This window comes from Cervus elaphus, chromosome 14 (genome assembly GCF_910594005.1).
Source record: "Cervus elaphus chromosome 14, mCerEla1.1, whole genome shotgun sequence".
Classification (NCBI taxonomy): domain Eukaryota; kingdom Metazoa; phylum Chordata; class Mammalia; order Artiodactyla; family Cervidae; genus Cervus; species Cervus elaphus.
In genome coordinates, this window is record NC_057828.1 from 39,821,942 (window position 1) to 39,828,703 (window position 6,762).

Consider the following 6,762-nt stretch of genomic DNA (forward strand, 5'->3'; position numbering starts at 1 on the left):
TGTAAAAGAATGAAACTAGAACACTTTCTAACACCATACACAAAAATAAACTCAAAATGGATTAAAGATCTAAATGTAAGACCAGAAACTATAAAACTCCTAGAGGAGAACGTAGGCAAAACACTCTCCGACATAAATCACAGCAAGATCCTCTATGACCCACCTCCCAGAATATTGGAAATAAAAGCAAAACTAAACAAATGGGACCTAATGAAACTTAAAAGCTTTTGCACTACAAAGGAAACTATAAGCAAGGTGAAAAGACAGCCCTCAGATTGGGAGAAAATAATAGCAAATGAAGCAACAGACAAAGGATTAATCTCAAAAATATACAAGCAACTCCTGCAGCTCAATTCCAGAAAAATAAATGACCCAATCAAAAAATGGGCCAAAGAACTAAACAGACATTTCTCCAAAGAAGACATACAGATGGCTAACAAACACATGAAAAGATGCTCAACATCACTCATTATTAGAGAAATGCAAATCAAAACCACAATGAGGTACCATTACACGCCAGTCAGGATGGCTGCTATCCAAAAGTCTACAAGCAATAAATGCTGGAGAGGCTGTGGAGAAAAGGGAACCCTCTTACACTGTTGGTGGGAATGCAAACTAGTACAGCCACTATGGAAAACAGTGTGGAGATTTCTTAAAAAACTGGAAATAGAACTGCCATATGACCCAGCAATACCACTTCTGGGCATACACACTGAGGAAACCAGATCTGAAAGAGACACGTGCACCCCAATGTTCATAGCAGCACTGTTTATAATAGCCAGGACATGGAAGCAACCTAGATGCCCATCAGCAGATGAATGGATAAGGAAGCTGTGGTACATATACACCATGGAATATTATTCAGCCATTAAAAAGAATTCATTTGAACCAGTCCTAATGAGATGGATGAAGCTGGAGCCCATTATACAGAGTGAAGTAAGCCAGAAAGATAAAGAACATTACAGCATACTAACACATATATATGGAATTTAGAAAGGTGATAACGATAACCCTATATGCAAAACAGAAAAAGAGACACAGAAATACAGAACAGACTTTTGAACTTTGTGGGAGAAGGTGAGGGTGGGATATTTCAAAAGAACAGCATGTATACTATCTATGGTGAAACAGATCACCAGCCCAGGTGGGATGCATGAGACAAGTGCTCCGGCCTGGTGCACTGGGAAGACCCAGAGGAATCGGGTGGAGAGGGAGGTGGGAGGGGGGATCGGGATTGGGAATACATGTAAATCCATGGCTGATTCATATCAATGTATGACAAAACCCACTGGAAAAAAAAATAATATATAAAATAAAAAAAAATATTTATTATTCTTAGTTTCTGACTTATTCTGTACATTCTTTTTTCTTTTTTCTTTTCTTTTTTATTTCCTTTTCACCCCCTCTGTTGTAGTTGTCAATTTTATTGGCACTAAGAAATCCAACTAAGCTTTTGAGCTTTTTTTTTTCCTCAGTCACATTTTTAATTGTTGTTATAAAGCCCTGCTTCTACGTTGGATTTTTGCTGTTCTGTGGAGTTTCCCCCCCTTTTTTTCTTTTCTCTTTTTTTAATTTTAATTTTTAAACCTATTATTACTTTTTCTACATTTATTCCTTTCCTTTCTTTTTCTACTGTTCTTTTCCCCTTGCAGTTAATCTTTAATGTATATAAATCTTCTTTATCTACCTCTATTTAACTTTTCATATCTATTCTTTCTTTCTTTTCTTTCTGTCCTTTCCTCTCAACATATTTGTTAGTTTTATTTTCATTGCTTTATTCCCCACTTGGCACCTTGCTTTAGTTTTGTTTTCCAGTTTGTGCTTTAGTTAATTTTGTTCTTAACTGGTAAATATAATTTTTTATAAATCTACTGTACTTTATTTTTGTTGGACTGTTTTGACTTTGCTTATGGGTGTATATGTACATCTGTATATTTCCATTGTTTTAATTATTATTTGCCCGATTTTGTAACTGCCATTTGTGATTCATCTTTGGTTTTTCGTTTTTGGATATTTGTTTTAATCTCACTTAATGCCAAAAAATGCCACTTGTGGAAACTTCGTTCCTGACCAGAGATCAAGCCCTGAGCCTTTGGAGTGGGAACACTGACTCCAAGACCCTAGAACACCAGAGAACTAACTCCAGGGGTTATCAAATAGTGAGAACTCACACAAAGGAAACCACTTGAACACCAGACCTGGCATCACTCAACCACCAGTAGCATCCTATGCAGAATACCTCATCTAAACAACAAACAAAACAAAACTACAAACTTAATCATCAGCAGAGAAGAGAAACACCTCACTTAGTCTTGCTTATCAGAGGCAAAACAAACAAACAAAAACTCAGCACAAATACCACCCTATACGAAGCTTACACAAACCACTGGACCAGCTTTAGGAGGGCAGAAACCAAAAGGAAGAAAGAATTCAAGCTTCTTCAAGGAAAGAATTCAACTTTCCTTGAGGCCTGGGAAAAAGAGACTTCAAACACAATAAGTTTAAAAAAATAATAGTGAAAAGGCAGAGAAATACTACACAAATGAAGGAACACACTAGAAACACAGAAGTCCAAGTAAATGAAGGGGCAATAGATCAACTACCTGAAAAAGAATTCAGAATAATGATAGTAAAGATGATCAGAAACCTTGAAAACAAAATGGAGAAAATGCAAGAATCAACTAACAAAGACCTAGAAGAATCAAAGAATAAACATACAGAGACAAACAACACAATTACTGAAATTAAAAATACTCTAGAAGGAATCAATAGCAGAATTTCTGAAGCAGGAGAACAAATCAGTGAGCTGGAAGATAAAAGGGTGAAAATAACTTCTGAAGAGCAGAATAAAGTAAAAAGAATGAAAAGAACTGAGGACAGTCTCAGAGACCTCTGGGACAATATCAAACACACCAACATTTGAGTTATAGAGGTCCCGGAAGAAGAAGAGAAAAAGAAAAGGTATGAGAAAATTTTTGAAGAGATTATAGTTGAAAATTCCCCCAATATGGAAAAGGAAATAGTCAATAAAGTCCAAGAGGCACAAAGAGTCCCATACAGGATAAACCCAAGGAGAAACACACCAAGACACATACTAATCAAACTAACAAAGACTAAACAGAAAGAAAGAATATTAAAAGCAGCAAGGGAGAAGCAACAAGTAACATACAAGGGAAACCCCTATGCTTAACAGTTGATCTTTCAGCAGAAACTCTGCAGGCCAAAAGGGAATGACAGGATATATTTAAAGTACTGAAAGGGTAAAAATCTGCAGCTAAGATTACTATACCCAGCAAGGATCTCATTCAAAATTGATTTGAGAAATCCAAAGCTTTTCAGACAAGCAAAAGTTAAGAGAATTCAGTATCACAAAACCAGCTTTACAACAAATGTTAAAGGGACATATATAGTCAAGAAATACAAGAGAAGAAAAAAGATATACAAAATCAACTCCAAATAATTAAGAAAATGGCATTAGGAACATATATGTATGTATATATAATTACTTCAAATGTAAATGGATTAAATACTCTAACCAAAAAAACACAGACTGGCTGAATGGGTACAAAAACAAGACCCATATATATGCTGTCTACAAGAAACCCACTTCAGACCTAAAGACACATATAGACTGAAAGTGAGAGGATGGAAAAATATATTCCATGCAAATGGGAAGCAAAAGAAAGCTCGAGTAGCAATCCTCATATCAGACAAAAAAGACCTTAAAATAAAGAAGATTACAGGAGATAAGGAAGGACACTACATAATGATCAAGAGATTGATCCAACAGGAAGACAAAATAATTGTAAATAGCTATGCACCCAACATAGGATTACCTCAATACATAAAACAAACACTAACAGACATAAAAGGAGAAATTAACAGTAACACAATAATAGTAGGAGACTTTAACATCCCACTCACACCAATGGACAGATCATCAAAACAGAAAATTAATAAGGAAACATAAGTCTTAAATGATACATTAGATGAGATGGATCTCATTGATATCTTCTGGACATTTCATCCAAATGCAGAAGAATACACCTTCTTCACAAGTGCACATGGAACATTCTCCAGGATAGACCACATCTTGGGTCACAAATCAAACCTCAGTAAATTTAAGAAAATTAAAATAATATCAAGCATCTTTTCTGACCACAGTGCTGTGAGATTAGATATCAATTACAAGAAAAAAAAAAAAAACCGTAAGAAACACAAACACATGGAGATTAAACAAGATGTTTCTAAATAAACTACTAATTTCTTTAGGTTACTAAAGAAATCAAAAGGGAAATCAAAAAATTTCTAGAAACAAATGACAATGAAAACATGACAACTCAAAACCTATGGGAGGCAGCAAAAGCAGTTCTAAGAGGGAAGTTTGTAGCAATACAATCCTACCTCAAGAAACAAGAAAAACATTGAAGATACAATCTAACTTTACACTTAAAACAACTGGAAAAAGAAGAACAAAAGATCCCCAAAATTAGTAGAAGGAAAGAAATCATAAAGATCCAAGCAGAAATAAATGAAAAAGAAATTAAAGAAACAATAGTAAAGATTAATAAAACTAAAAGCTGGTTTTTTGATTAGATAGACAAAATTGACAAACCTTTAGCCAGTCTCATCAAGAAAAAAATGAGAAGACTGAAATCAACCAAATTAGAAATGAAAAAGGGAGATTACAACAGACAATGCAGAAATGCAAAGGATTATAAGAGATTATTAGGAACAATCACGTGGCAATAAAATGGATAACCTAGAAGAAATGGACAGATTCTTAGAAAAGTTCAATCTTCCAAGACTGAACCAGGAAGAAACAGAAATTATGAACAACCCAATTACAAGCACTGAAATTGAAGCTGTGATCAAAAATCTCCAAAAAAACCAAAAGCCCAGCACCAGACGACTTCACAGAAGAATTCTATCAAACATTTAGAGAAGAGTTATTGCCTATCCTTCCAAAACTCTTCCAAAAAATTGCAGAGGAAGGAACACTTCCAAACTCATTCTATGAAGTCACCATCACTCTGATACCAAAACCAGAAAATGACAACACAAAAAAAGAAAACTACAGGCTGATATCACTGATGGACACAGACGCAAAAATCCTCAACAAAATTTTAGCAAACAGAATTCAGCAACATATCAAAAAGCTCATACACCAAGATCAAGTTGGGTTTATTGCAGGGATGCAAGGATTGATCAATATATGCAAATCAATCCATGTGATACACCATATTAACAAATTGAATGATAAAAACCATATGATCATCTCAATAGATGCAGAAAAAGCCTTTGACAAAATTCAGCACCCATTTATGATTAAAACTCTTCAAAAAATGGGCATAGAAGGAACCTACCTCAACATAGTAAAGGCCATATATGATAAGCCTACAGCAAACATTATTCTCAATGGTGAAAAACTGAAAGCAGTCCCCCTAAGATCAGGAACAAGACAAGGGAGTCCACTTTTGTCACAATTATTCAACATAGTTCTGGAAGTCCTAGCTACAGCAATCAGAAAAGAAAAGAAATAAAAGGAATTGAGATCAGAAAAGAAGTAAAGTTCTCACTGTTTGCAGATGACATAATACTGTACATAGAAAACCCTAAAGATAGTACCAGAAAATTACTAAGCTAATGAGTGAATTTAGCAAAGTTGCAGGATACTAAATCAATACACAGAAATCACTTGCATTTCTATATACTAGCAATGAAAAATCAGAAAGTGAAATTAAGGAATCAATCCCATTCACCAATGCAACAAAAATAATTAAATATCTAGGAATAAACTTACCTAAGAAGACAAAAGAACTGTATACAGAAAATTATAAGACACCAATGAAAGAAATCAAAGATGACGTAAACAAATGGAGAGATATTCCATGTTCCTGGGTAGGAAGAATCAATATTCTGAAAATGACTGTACTACCAAATGCAATCTACAGATTCAATGAGATCTCTACCAAATTACCAATGGAATTTTTCCCAGACTTAGAACAAAAAATTTCACAATTCATATGGAAACACAAAAGACCCCGAATAGCCAAAGCAATCTTGGAAAAGAAGAATGGAACTGGAGGAATCAACCTTGCTGACTTCAGATTATACTACAAAGCTACAGTCATCAAGACTGGTACTGGCAAAAAAGCAGAAACATAGACCAATGGAACAAGATAGAAAGCCCAGAAATAAACCCATGCACCTATGGGTACCTTATTTTTGACAAAGGAGGCAAGAATATACAATGGAGCAAAGACAGCCTCTTCAATAAATGGTGCTGGGAAAACCAGACAGGTACATGTAAAAGAATGAAATTAGAACACTTCCTAACACCATACACAAAGATAAACTCAAAATGGATTAAAGACATAAAATATAAGACCAGAAACTATAAAACTCTTAGAGGAAAACATAGGCAGAACACTCGATGACATAAATCAAAGCAAGATTCTCTATGACCCACCTCCTAGATTAATGGAAATAAAAAGTAAACAAGTGGGACCTGATTAAACTTAAAAGCTTTTGCACAGCAAAGAAAATTACAAGCAAGGTGAAAAGACAACCCTCAGAAAGGGAGAAAATAATAGCAAATGAAACAACTGACAAAGGATTAATTTCCAAAATATACAAGCAGCTCATACAACTCAATACCAGAAAAACAAACCCAATCAAAAAGTGGGAAAAAGACCTAAAAAGACATTTCTCCAAAGAAGACATACAGATGGCTAACAAACACATGAAAAGACACTCAAC